This window comes from Lithobates pipiens, unplaced genomic scaffold (genome assembly GCF_037356315.1).
Source record: "Lithobates pipiens isolate NorthernLeopardFrog02 unplaced genomic scaffold, aLitPip1_a1.2 Scaffold_30, whole genome shotgun sequence".
NCBI lineage: Eukaryota > Metazoa > Chordata > Amphibia > Anura > Ranidae > Lithobates > Lithobates pipiens.
Genome location: NW_027507791.1, coordinates 141,106,606 through 141,121,370, shown reverse-complemented (window position 1 = coordinate 141,121,370; position 14,765 = coordinate 141,106,606). Strand labels below are relative to the sequence as shown.

General features: G+C 43.2%; 1 long non-coding RNA gene across 1 annotated transcript in view; it reads left to right on the top strand.

The window, feature by feature from the left end:
- The window catches only part of LOC143943271 (uncharacterized), a 59,061-nt gene extending 51,025 nt beyond the window's left edge, over nt 1-8,036 (top strand). The window contains exons 2-3 of the long non-coding RNA XR_013264902.1: nt 5,156-5,259; nt 7,801-8,036. This is a non-coding gene — a long non-coding RNA (uncharacterized LOC143943271). The remainder of the gene's footprint in view (nt 1-5,155; nt 5,260-7,800) is intronic.
- Nucleotides 8,037-14,765: the final 6,729 nt, after the last annotated feature.

Genomic DNA, 14,765 nt, shown 5'->3' with positions numbered 1-14,765 from the left:
TTTAACCACTTGAGATCCGCGCTATAGTCAATTGACGGCTACAGCGTGGATCTCCTTTTCCGGGACTACGTCTATTGACGTTGTCCCGTGCACGAGCGGCCTGCGCGCCCCCTGAGGGTCTACGAGACTCGCCTGATCACCGATCCGTGCAAGGGGTCGATCCCGACCCCTTATCACGTGATCAGCTGTCAGCCAATGACAGCTGATCATGTGATATAACGGAGCCGGTAATCGGCTATTATTCCTCCTCGCGCTGACAGCGCGAGGAGAAAAAAAAAAGCCGATCATCAGTCCCGATCACGGCCAGCCCTGCCAGTGCCCACCTGCCCCCTGCCAGTGCCCACCTGCCCCCTGCAAGTGCCACATTAAAAAAAGTAAGTGCCCCCCGTCAGTGCCACCCAGCAGTGCCCATAGTGCCACCCAGCAGTGCCCACAGTGCTGCCCAGCAGTGCCCACAGTGCCACCCAGCAGTGCCCACAATCTGCCTTAACAAAGGTGCTGCACCCCAGTGCCACATATCCGTGCCCATCAGTGTCATCTATCAGTGCCCAGCAGTGCCACCTATCAGAGCCACCTATCAGTGCCACCTATCAGTGCCCATCAGTCCCATCTATCAGTGGCACCTATCAGTGCCCATCCGTGCCACCCATCCGTGCCACCCATCTGTGCCACCCATCCGTGCCATCTTATGTGCCCATCTTTGCCCATCAGTGCCGCCTTATCTGTGCCCATCGGTGCTGCCTTATCTGTGCCTATTTGTGCCGCCTTAACTATGCCTATCAGTGCCCACCAGTGCAGCCTATCAGTGCCCACCAATGCAGCCCATCAGTGCCCACCAATGCAGCCCATCAGTGCCCACCAGTGCAGCCTATCAGTGCCGCCTCATCAGCGCACTTCAATGAAGGAGAAAAATGACCCGTTTGCAAAATTTTATAACAAACTATTAAACATGATTTTTTATTTTTTTTTGCATCTTTTTTTGTTTGTTTAGCAAAAAATAAAACTCCGAGCTGTAATTAAATACCACCAAAAGAAAGCTCTATTTGTGGGAAAAAAATGATAAAAATTTCATTTGGGTACAGTGTTGTATGCCCGCGCAATTGTCATTCAAAGTGCATCAGCGCTGAAAGCTGAAAATTGGTCTGGGACTGAGGGGGGTTTGGGCATAGTGCCCAGTAAGCAAGTGGTTAAGACCTATCGTTTTTCGCAGTTAATTGTTTTTGGCTATTTTTTGCTTCAATAAATTTCTATCTACAGACTAGGTGGTCACAAATAATCCTCCACAAGTCAGGACTGAGTTCTGTTTAATTCATAGTTTCTTAATTATATACAATTAATTATATACAAGGTTTACATAATTTATAACATTGATGGACTGATTGCATTTCACAGTGTATGGACCAGGTCTGTCTAGCAATAATTTTTATTTTACAATTTTTTACAACTTTTTGAGTTTTCAATCACACTTTTGGTTTTTATCATTGTTAGATACCAGCAAGGCAATGTTTTTTTCGCTAGACAATTTGTATGTTTTCTAGTGTACTAGTATGTAAACTGAGCTGCACATGCACAGCTCAGTATACATTCTACTGAGGTTTTTGAACAGGCAGTTAAGTCTTTTTTATTATAGAAGAGACATCGTATGTCTCTTCTGCAAAAAAAAAAAAAAAATTCTTCGTTAAGGCTTCAATTATACACTGAGGTGCATAAACCGTGAATCGTCTGCTTGTTTAGGCATCCTGAGCCAGTAGGTGCAGCGCAGAGGCAGTCTATGTAAGCCTGTAATTTGACAGGCACACTGCGTTCAAGGCCACTCACCCAAACCCAAAATTAGGATGAGCATTGCATCTCCAGTAGGGCTGCTGTATCATCATAGACTTCCTACATGTATCACACCTCTTTTAAGAGGTTTAGGCTGCCTATATATGGATCAAAATTTGACGATTCAGCAGAGACTGGCTGAATTTCGATCCATGTATGGACACTGTAGTTGTATTATTATTAATTATTATTAACGATTTATATAGCGCCAACAGTTTATGCAGTGCTTTACAATGTATAGGGGAGACAACACAATTACAGTACAATACAAAAGGTACAGGAGGGCCCTGCTCATAGAGCTTACATTCTAAAGGGAGCGGGTGGTGGTACAAAAGGTAATAGCTGCAGAGAATGATTAGATGGGGGCGGCTAGGGGACAGTTAGGTGGATGTGGGATAGGCTTCCCTGAATAAATGAGTTTTCAGGGAACTCTTAAAGGTGGACAGGGTAGGGGCTGAGCGGACAGACTGGGGCAGGGAGTTCCAGAGGATGGGAGAGGCTCTGGAGAAGTCTTGAAGGCGAGCATGAGAGGAGGTAACAAGGGAGCTAGAAAGCACGAGGTTGTCAGAGGAGCAGAGGGGACGATTTGGGCGATATCTGCAGATGAGGTTGGCGATATAGATGGGGGCGAGGATGTGGATTGCTTTGTATGTTATGGTTAGCATTTAGAATTTTACACGGTGGGGTAGGGGAAGCCAGTGAAGGGATTGGCAGAGAAGGCAGCAGTCGCGGAACGATTAGTGAGGTGTATTAGTCTAGCAGCAGCATTCATAATAGACTGAAGGGGGGATAGCCTGCTTAAGGGTAGGCCATTAAGGAGAGAGTTGCAGTAATCAAGGCGGGAAATAATCAAGGAGTGAACGAGTTGCTTTGTGGTGTCATTAGTCAGGAAGGGTCGAATTTTGGAGATGTTGCAGAGGTGAAGGCGATTGTACCAATCGACTTCTGTATAACGGCCTTGCTCGAAAATGTCCCCTCGATCAGTGCTGCAGGTTATAGCCTGCAGCACTGATCGCGTTTTTCTGATGGCAGCAAACCCTTCCCATTGTCAGAATACAATGACAGCAGGATTCCCCAAATCCACCCTGAATGTGTGGATGGGGGAATCAGATAAGCTTTGCGATTTTAACCTGCTGGTTAAAATAAAAGACTCATGTGGGAAGACTGCATTACACGTTTATTCCCTCCATGATTGCGGCCAAAGATAGGTTCATCCAGTTGAAGTTTCTGCACAGAGCATATTACACTTCGCAGACCCTAGCTAGCATATATCCCAGTCTTGGCACAAGGTGTACTAGATGCATCCTTGAACCGGGTAACTTCTTCCATATGGTCTGGTCCTGTCCTAAGCTCCGTCCATACTGGTGTGCTGTGGCAGTCACTGTGGGGGATAGACATACCTCTGGATCCCCTGATATTGCTACTGAGCCATTTAGAAGACATTGAGGGTAACGGTTATGTCAAATTGTGCCTTACTTACTCCCTATTTTACGCCAGAAGGGAAACCTTGCTAAGATAGAAGCTGAAGGAGGCTCCTACCAAATAAGCGTGGCAAAAGATGATCAATAGCGTGATCAATAGCTCTACCGGATCAAATACGAGAGTAGAAATTGCCTGGGGAAGTTTGATAAGGTTTGGTCGAACTGGATCGATGCCTGTGGTTGATCGTCAGTTCCTTATTGTCGCCCCACCTCCGGGGTCCTGGGTTCGGACAGAGGTTTCCTGATTCACCCCTCTCTCCCTCCCCTCCTCTGGGAGATTTCTGCTCATACCACTTTCTCTCCATGCCACCCAAGCTCTGTCCCCCTGCATACTTGTCCCCCCCCCCCAACCCTTGGTATCATGCATCAGGTATAGAGTAGGGAAGGAATATTTGCTCTAATCAGTTCCATACCCCTAACTGTTGTTTTTCCACACACTGGTATAATATGTATTGTATGTTTACACTACTCTGTACAATATTTTAATCTCAATGGTGACACTGTGGCTAAATTGTTATTAGGATCTGTAACACCATGTCAGAATTTTTATTTTATTTTGCTGACCCTGAACTGTTTGTACTGTCTTGTTTGTCTAATATAACCTCTTCTGTTAAGAAAAAAAAAAAAAAAAAAAGACTCTTCTTTGGCCAGCCTTAGATAGGTTAAAAGTACTATACATCAATCAATCTGTTTGTATATAGTATAATTGATTGTGGTAATGTTTTTTACAGCATATTTTAAGTTTTCTCTGTGTGGTTTGGTGGATTTTTAAAGCGTTTATATTTTTATTGTTGTTGTTCTTCATAAACTTCAATGATTTTAGTAAGAATGGCGGCCTATTAGGAGAATAGGAAGGTGAATACATAATATATATAAAAATATGGATGTCAATTGATGGACTTTGTATCATGGAAGCCATGTAAAGTAGAGGTTTACTTTTTTTATATTTATCTATTATATGCCTTACTATTGATGCAGAGGCATAACTAAAACCTTCAGAGGCCCTGTGCAAGAAACCATGAAGGGCCCCCCTGACTGCCCCCTTCCACCCGAGCCCCTGCTTCCAGTTCTGGGAGGGTGATCACATCAAAGCAGACTTGCAGGTTATCAGAAATCCTTTCCTCCCATGCTGTCTGTGTGGGAAAAGGAGAGCCGTTAACTGGCAAGACTGTCAGTACATGGTTTACACTGATAATTAGGGTATTGACCATCAGTGCCCCGATTATCAGGGCTGCCTATCAGTGTCCATCAATGCCACCTATCGGTGCCCATCAATGCTGCTCATCAGTGCAGCCTTTCAGTGCTGTCCATTAGTACCACCTAGCAGTGCCTCCTCATACAGCCCAGAGCCTGCACTGTCAGTTCCCCCTCCCACAGATGGCAGAAGAGAGACAATCTTCTCCTTCTCCCACCCCTCTCCTCCTGTGTGTGCACCACCGAAAGCGTAAAATTAAGCTCTTAGTTTCACACTTCCCACAGTGCATACGGGAGGTGAGGGGTGGGAGAAGAAGGAGCAGATCAGCGACGTTTGCGGCCCTGGTAGTTTCGCCACTGATGGATGCAATTTTACCAACATTGAGGTGATATGGGGAAAGGTGCAGTGTGATATACACCCATTGATTGCAGATTAATTAGCCCAAGCCTGGTTCTTCTGGTTCAAATTCCTCATGAATCACAGGTTTGTAATTTGACTGCAATAAGAATGTCTCGTCTTGCAATCCTCACCCTACGACTAAGTTCCTGATGGGGTGAAACACGTACGTGAAGCAGGTGGATTTTCACTGTATCAAATAATATGAATAAATGTATCCTGGACATCTAGAAGTTAAACGACTCCCTTCTTGTTTTTTGAGCTACCACAGATTCCAAGGCAGAAGATTCTCCCAACTCCACAAGAAATTCCTAATGATGATTGCCTTAACATGATACTAATGGTATCGCCAAGACAGCCTCTTAAGTGAGTAATAAGCCTATTAGTTATTGTCGTTGACTATTCTGGCAATTTCTTTACCTAAACATAATTCCAGAAAGTTGCAGGCCCATTTCTTGACATCATGAGACAGAAAGAAGAAATCTTTAGATGGGGGTGTGACAGTCAGGGTAATCATTGCGGCAAGGGGGACAATTGCAAACACCAATCTCCCTGTATAGTTTTCAGTGAAGCAGCTGATAGCCACTTCTCCCTTCCGCGGCTGTCAACTGAAAAGCCATACATTAAGATCGGTGTTTGCAACTGATCCTCCCGCAGCACCGCTCATCCCCGTGTCCTCCTCCTCTGACCACGTGTGTCCCTCCTCCTCCTCCGCCCTCCTTGTCAGCAGGCTTCCCTCCTTTCCCTCCTCTTCCGGTTGCTGCGGGGGAAATGTCAGGATGGAGAGTGGAGCAAGGGGTTGGTAAACATGTTATTTACCGGCCCCTTTCTTTTCCAAATTGTACACAGTGAGCGATCACTACCGATCACTCCTGTGTCCTTTGATAACTGAGCATAGTAAACTGTGTTTACTGTGCTTTAGTTTATGAATTAACAGGAGTTTCCTGTTTATTCATTTTCAATGCTGAGACTACAGAGAAATGGACTCTGGAAACATCAGTCCCCTTTCTTTGTCTCAAAGGGGAGATTTCAGGGGTTTGTTTAAACCCTTAATATCTCACCAACGGCCAACAGAGCTGATTAAAAAAAATTAATAAAATTGCACTAAATATTAAAAAAAAGAAATGTAAAAAAAAAAAAAAAAAAAACTACTGACACCATGCCCCCCCCCCCCCCACGACACTGTCCACTGCAACAACCCCCTCCCCCGAAAAAGAAGTGTGAAAAAATATGAAACGCAAATTCAATTGTAAAACAAAATAAATACATAAAAAAATTAAAAATAAATACTGACACCATCTACTGCTCTAGTGACACTGCCCTACCACCCAACCCTTCCCCAGAAGCACTGTGAAAGGAAATATTAAAAAAAAAAAAAAAAAACACAAGATTGTAAAAAATAATAGATAATAAAATGAAAATAATAATACAGAAATAATTGGAAAAACTACCTACTACAACACACTTACAGACAAAATAATACCAAAATAAAAAAAGCTTAAGGAACGATGGATAGCTATTATTCCGGACCTTGCAGAGCAACAGTGGGAGGAGGTACTGGCTTCATACCTGCCCACGGTTCTCTCAGCTAGAAACAAATGAATACAACTCAGATATCTACACCAAATGTACTATACTCAGATGAGGTTATGTAAAATGGGGCGAAAAGACAACCCCACATCATAAGTGCCTAGCAGCAGAGGGCTCATTTCTTCTTATGGTCTGGAATTACGCCCATTATGGTCGGAAGTGACGCAGTTCATTGCGGATACATTTGATCTGAGTAATAACATGAGAACGCTCCTAAAATTACTGTTATACTATGTTAGAAAGTTGATTGTCCTTAATTAGATTAAGAGAGACTATCTTACGCTATCTGCCTGGAAAAGACTAGCCAATAACAATGTCACATTATATAAAATGACTTACGAGTCAAGGGGCTGTCCTAACAAATTTAATAAAGTTTGGGGAAGATGGATCAATTCTAATGCCACGTACACATGATTGGACTTTCCGGCGGACCAGAATCCGTCAGACAATTCGATCGTGTGTGGGCTCCGTCTGACTTTTTTTCCCCAAAAGTCAGACGGACCTAGAAATAGAACATGTTTTAAATCTTGGTCCGCCGGACCAAATTCCTATCGCGAAGCCCATTCGTCTGTATGCTGGTCCGACGGACCAAATACGATGCAAGGGCAGCTACAGCACCTGCCCCTGTCCCCCTGCTCGTCCCCACCCCCTTTCCTGACTGGCTGGGCTGCGTGCTCGGATAAGGGTCTGGTATGGATTTTGGGGGGCCCCACGCCATATTTTTGGCATAGGGGTTCCCCTTAAAATCCATACCAGGTGACGGGGCTTGCAAGGTGTCAATCTCGCCGATGAAAGCTGTGCGATTGACTTCCCTTTCTAGTGCCGTTGTACCTGGAGTCACGTTCAAAATGAACGGACGGGCAAGTCCGTTCATTTTGAAAAGTCTGTCAGGAAGTCCGTTCGTGTGTACGCAAGTCAGCTAGTTCGGAAAGTCCATCGGACCTCCGCCAAAAGTCAGTCGGGAAGACTGACGACAAGTCCGGTCGTGTGTACGTGGGCCACTATACGGTGCTAGACTTTACCGTCAGGCTATATCCAATTTATTTTTACATTCTTTTACTTGTAGTGTAGACTGTGCTCCCTCACGCTTCACCCCTCCCCGTATCCGCTCCCATGGGGGGCACCCCTTTATAAGGGTGTCTCAAAGATTGCCGTCTCCGTGGTTAAGCTTTGGAATTTTGGGTGAGTCACGAGTACCCTATGTTTAGTAACAACTCCAGTCTTATGTTATAAATTTTCTTAATTAATGATGAATTATGTAAATGTTGTTTCTTTCTTCTTATCAAAAATTTTATTTACTTTTTGTTTGTATGTCAGATACTGGAAGTGACGTCTCCTGAGGAAGCGGCTTTTAGTTGCAAAACCGGTCGAGCCATATGTCCACCTTACATCAATGTAAAACCCCTCTATGTGGGGTTTTCAGCAAATATTGTAAAATATAATATTTTCTGTATAGATTGATTATTATCAATTTGTTTCTATGACAACTGCTTGTTTGTTTTGTTTTTTAATGTAATTTAATCAATCATAATGAAATAAAAAAAAAATCTTTATTTACCATTTTCTGATACCGCTTTATGCTCTCAGGATTTGTCTGGAGTAATCCTCCTTGTTGAGCTTCTCTCTTCTCTATCTATTAATATGGGACGAAGGTATTTTGTTTAATATCTATCCTTTGAGGCAACCTCTATCTAAACATTAGTTGGGTGGATAATACACCCAGATCTTAGGATCCACATTTCTTTTTGTTTGCCTCTATTCTAATTGTTGTTTACTATTTAGTGATGTTTCTTAACCACTTAAGCCTCGGACCAATTGTCAGCCTAAGGACCAGAGGTCTTTTTACAATTTCGCACTGCACTGCTTTAACTGGTAATTGCGCGGTCATGCAATGTTGTACCCAAACAAAATTTGCTTCCTTTTCTTCCCACAAATAGAGCTTTCTTTTGATGGTATTTTATTGCCTTTACGATTTTTATTTTTTTTACAATATAAATGGAAAAAGACTGAACATTTTGAAAAAAAAAAAAATTTCTACTTTTTGTTATAAAAAAAATCGAATAAACTCAATTTTAGTCAAACATTTAGGCCAAAATTTATTCAGCCACATGTCTTTAGTAAAAAAAAAAATGTCAATAAGCGTATATTTATTGGTTTGCGCAAGAAAGTTATAGCGTCTACAAACTAGAGTACATTTTCTGGAATTTACACAGCTTTTAATTTATGACTGCCTATCTAATCTCTTGAGGTGCTAAAATAGCAGGGAAGTAACCCCGCCCCCCAAATGACCCCATTTTGGAAAGTAGACACCCCAAGGAAATTGCTGAGAGGCATGTTGAGCCCATTGAATATTTTTTTTTTGTCCCAAGTGATTGAATAATGTCACTAAATGATATATTGCTCACACATGCCATAGTTATAAGTGGAATTGCACCCCAAAATATATTCTGCTGCTTCTCCTGAGTACAGGGATACCACATGTGTGGGACTTTTTGGGAGTCTAGCCGCGTACGGCACCCCGAAAACCAATCACTGCCTTCAGGATTTCTAAGGGTGCAGATTTTTGATTTCACTCCTCACTACCTATCACAGTTTCGAAGGCCATAAAATGCCAAAATAACACAAAATCCCCCCAAATGACCCCATTTTGGAAAGTAGACACTCCAAGCTATTTACTGAGAGGCATGTTGAATCCATAGAATATTTTATATTTTGCCACAAGTTGCAGGAATATTACAAACTTTTTTTTTTGCACAAAGTTGTCACTAAATGATATATTGCTCACACATGCTATGGGCATATGTGAAATTATAACCCAAAATACATTCTGCTGCTTCTCCTGAGTACAGGGATACCACATGTGGGGGACTTTTTGGTAGCCTAGCCGCGTACGGGACCCCAAAAACCAAGCACCGCCTTCAGGATTTAAATATAAAACGTTACCAAAAAAAACTGTTAGCGATCGCAGGTATCAGGCCTGACTCTGCGAACGCTGCAGTTATGTGTTTTCGTTTTTTTTGTAAGTGACAGTGATTGATCGATACTGCACTTGGGTGGGCTGGGCGGAGGGGCAAAACGCAGGTGCTAGCAGGTATCTGGGCTGATCCCACTAACAATGCATTTTTTTGGAACCCTAAACTGCTGGGGACGCTAGTATAGATCTCGTCAGATACTATACCACTACAGGAGGTGTATGCTTTGCGCGTGGGTGTTAGCGGTACTGGCACTAACCCTGGCAGACCCTATCTGACCCTAAAACCTAATTGATATCACCCGCCGGGTGATCAGGGGGTTAAACCGTTATTGGGTAATAAATGGCGGGTGCCCTGATGCTACAAAAAGCAAACTAAATAACCAGCGTCACCCGTAACACTTATATGGTGATCACTGATGAAAGGGTTAACTAGGGGCAATCAGGGGGTTAAAACCTTTATTAGGTAGTATATGGCGGTCCCTGACGCTATATAAAAACCTGACGGGAACCTAAATAACTAAATAACTAACTGGCTTAGCAGCGTCACCAGTGACACTTATACGGTGATCGCTGGTGAAAGGGTTAACTCTAGGGGCAATCAGGGGGTTAAACCCTTATAAGGTAGTATATGGGGGTACCCAACGCTATAAAAACCTGGCGGTGAATCTAAAAAATAACTAGCTACCTAGCGGCACCAGTGACATTAATGCAGCGATCAGAAAAGCGATCGCTTAGTGACACTGGCAAAAGGGGTGAAAGGGTTACCTGGGGCAATCGGGGGTTTAAACCTTTATTGGGGGGTAGGGGGCTACCCTGGACCTAACACTAACTACCCTGACACTTTTTACAGTTACAACTGACACTAAATGCAGTGATCAGTAAATAAATGATCACTGCAATCAGTGACACTGTGACTGGGATGGGGGAGATCGGGGGTGACTGGGGGTTAAAGTGTGCCTATGTGTACCTACATGTCAGTGTAGTGTTGGTTCACTTACTAGGATGTCTTCTCTACTCGCAGTCTAGTCAAAAAGACCCCCCCAAGGAGAGTGACATCACTTCCTCCTGCCTGTGTTTACACTACACAGGCAGGGGAAGCTTCTCATTCGCCAGGAGCGATCAAGAGGGGATGACCAGAAACCAATGGCCATCCCCTCATCCCGGATCGCTCCTGAAGCGAAACAGACCACCGCAGCCAGTGGGAGGGGGTCCGATCGGATCCCCCACCCGCTGGAAGTCAGGCACGTACAGGTACATGCTTGTGCCTGTCTGTGCCATTGTGCTGACATATAATTACATGCGGTCCTAAAGTGGTTAAGTCCTTACCTGCCAATTTAATCAATGCTTTCATTTTTTTTCTTTTCTTATTTTGTTCAGCATCTATATTAGATATCATCCAGGTGAGTAGTTTTTTGGCACTATGGATGTTTTGGGGGCTTCAGGTCTACTATCCAGGCTGAGTGCCTGAATAGTCACAAAACAGAAGATGACATCAAGATGTTTCTTGACAGAATGTTTGGTCTTCTGAAAAGGAAATCTCACCTGCATTGGCATACCCAGTACTTTAAATTGTATGTACAAGAAAAGGTCTGTCCGTTGGGCCTTCGGATTCAGGTGTTTTCCACTCTTAAAGACCCAAGTGTTGAGTTTAAGAAATCTTGGGAGGATACCTTGACCACTTGTAGCTTAGAACTTATGAAACAACTAACAACCCAACACCTTGTAGATATGACTTCACTCGATGAAGAGATAGACAGACTGAATCAACAATATCACAGATTTGGTGTCTTTTCCCGAGAAATGGAAGGAACTTAGGGAACGCCTAGAGATCTTGAACAGGGAAATAATTATTAAAAAACAAAGCAAGTTTGCACAGGACAAACTTGCCTTTACAGAAGGCTATGCTTATAAATGGGCTGGTCGAGTACATTCTAGAAAAAACTTAGTACACAATCGAAAGTCCCCAACTAGATTACCTACAGATTTGTCTGAGTCAGACTCATCTCTTTCTTCCTCACAGACTTCGTCCCAGCCTACAAATTTTCACAATCCCAGCTTTCCCCGCAAGAGATCTCTCACGGGCAATGGGTACCCTATTAAAGCACCTAAAAAGGATAAGAAACAGGGTAAATCTGCAAAAATTTCACAAACCACACGTACAGCTACCCAACCTACGAAACGAGAAGCCCAGCCTCTACACTTCATGGTGTCATTCCTAAAATTCTACAGCCTCATATCCAATCCCTTTTTCCTACGAACCTTTTAATTCCAACTACCCCAGAAACTATCAGAAGAGGGAGTCTAGATGCATATGTGCAAAAAAACCCCTGCTCTGGGCACATCATAAAAGACAACAAAACATCCGTTATTGATGTACCTACATTAAACATTATAAATTTAACATCTATTGAGTTGGGTCTGGGTTTTTGTCCATCCAAACCTATCGATATTTATGAGACAATAAAGGACCTCTAGCTATTCGCCCGCAATCTAACATACAGATTTATATATGACCCGGATAGGAAAAAACTTAACTTAGAAAAAGAACTGGCTGAACGCACAAAACATTTTACCATGCAGGAATTCAGGCATTATGAGATCTAATGCTACTTTATGAAGAAGGTGCTACTGACTCTTCCGAACTAAGTAACATTTGTGGACAGAATATCTCGGTTACCCAACAAATTCCTATTTCTTCTACTTTAGAAATCATTGAAAAAAATAAACAGAAACTTAAACTTAAATCTCGATCATTCCCAGACTTAATGACCTGTCCCTCTATCTGGGCCTTCCTCTATGAATCGATCAATTCTCTTAAAAAACATACATGGCTAGAATTGCCATGTAATTTAACAATGAAACAAAAATCAGCCATCAAGAAACTTCAAAAACATCTTGACCTGGTGATAAAACAATCTGACAAGGGCGGCAACCTCGTTTTGATGACACATTCACAATACCAAACCATGTGCAATACTGTTTTGCACAATGAGTTATGGTATTCTCCTATCAAATCCTCCTTGATAGAGTCTTTTATTGCAGAATTTTCGACAGTTAGTGGGTGGTGCCTTTTGGGAGGGCCTTATAGATGAATAGACTTTAAAATATATCAACACTACCAACCCACGAATACCTATGTTCTATACGTTGCCTAAAACCCATAAGAATCTTACAACCCCTCCAGGACGACCAATTGTCTCTGGTATGGGTTCTCTTACTGAAAATGCCAGCAAGCTTGTTAGACACTTTTCTTATGCCGCATGTCTTGGGACTACCCTCATACATTAAAGATACCACAGACTTACTCAAACATATTGAGGACGTCCAGATCCCTCCGGATGCCCTCCTCATGGCTATCGATGTTGAGGCGCTTTACTCGAGCATCCCCCACGAGCAGGGCGTCTGGATGGTCGGTACTTTTTTAATGGAACAGGATCATACTACTTGGCCTTTCAATAAATTTATTCTGAAATTACTTGAATTTATTTTAACTAGAAACAATTTTCTTTTTATGGATCAACTATATTTACAAGTCCAAGGCATAGCTATGGGCACTTCATGCGCCCCTTCATACGCCAATCTTTATCTAGGTGGATGGGAAAGATCAATCTTTGGCGATGAAACACTCCAGCATTTTCTGAACTAGATTTTATGCTGGTACAGATATATAGACGACCTATTTGTCATCTGGACTGGCACTCAACATGAGTTAAAAATCTTTATCAATATGCTAAATCATAATCAATTTAACTTACGTTTCACCTTGTTTCTTGATCTAAAAATTATCAAAAACACATCAGGTAACACGATTTTACATGCCTCCAGTTCACATCCCCGGTTCGCAGTATCCCTTATGCTCAATACCTCAGATTGAGACGAAACTGCTCAGAGGACGGGGATTTTCATATAGGCCAATGCACAACGGGAACACCTTTTATATTAACAAAGCCTTCTCCCATAGTCGACAATCCCTACTTTATGGCCCCCCACGTGAACAACAACCCTCTACTGTTAAAATTGTGACTAAATACTCTGTACACCACAAACATCTCCGACATTTCCTATCTGAACACTGGCACCTGTTGACGGAACATCATATAATAGGCAAAGATGTCAGACCTACCCAAGTTGGTCTTTAGAAAAGCCGCTTCTCTTGGGGACAAACTTATGAGCAGCCACTATAGGGCCCACCCTAGGCGTATAGAAGGACCACGTGGTACCTTTAGTTGTGGACATTGTTCCAAATGCCCCTGGATACTTGAGGGAGGGTCATTTGTTCTGCCCAACGGTGAGATTTTCTCGCCCTTACAAAATTCTAATTGTGGTACGAGGGGGGTGGTTTACCTAATGGTCTGTGCCTGCAAAGCTTTTTATGTAAGCAAGACCATCAGGGAACTACAAAGCCTGGGTGACCATTTGTATTACTCCACTAATGGTAAGCTGACCACTGTAGGTCGACATATTGGGATTCACCATAGATTCCAACCTGAAAAAGTAATGTTTCTAGTTCTGGAGGTGATCCCACAAGATCCCAGAGGAGGGATTGGGACCATGGAATTCTTAGGCATGAAGCCTTATGGATTGAACGGTTGAATGCCCTCACCCCTCCAGGCCTTAATGAAGCCCATTCTTATAAATATTTTCTCTAATTTAGTTTTGTTCTTTTATTTGGTGATGTACTGGTTGTTTTTTTTTTCTCTACTCACCTGGATGTCCGCTAGGGAGAGATGGCTGAACACTATGGTTCTAGAAGTTCTGTTCCCGGACTCTATTTGAGCCCGGGTTGTATTTTGCATTGATTTTCGTGGCAGTTTCTGTATAGTAATACTACTTATAACCATGTATGTGCACTGTTGAGCATTTCCCCCGATGGTGGGCTCGGGTATCTACCATATCCCTTGCCCCCCTATTTGGAGCTGGGTCTTGTTTTATATACATTCATTGACCAGTTTGTTATCATCTGACAATCCCTGTGGCTCTCCCTGGCCGGCCCTACCAGGAATGGCTTTAGGAGTTTATTCTCCCCCCGGGGCGGATATGTGGTGATCCCAGTAGGATGGTCTCGGCCTCAGAATTGGAGCCGCCCTGTCCTCTGTCCTCTACTGCGTACACTTTGTGTCAATAGGGAGGATGTGTGCGCACAGCATGATGCTGACGGCGCACGTAATTGGCCACCTGACCCGGCGGTGACTCACCATGGGTGGACCGTGGCGTTTACATCAATTGATGTGTCTGTCCGCCGCGCCCTCTTAGTTTCTCCGACGCTGTTTCACTAGCCGGGGTCACTATAAGTGCGCATGCGCAACTT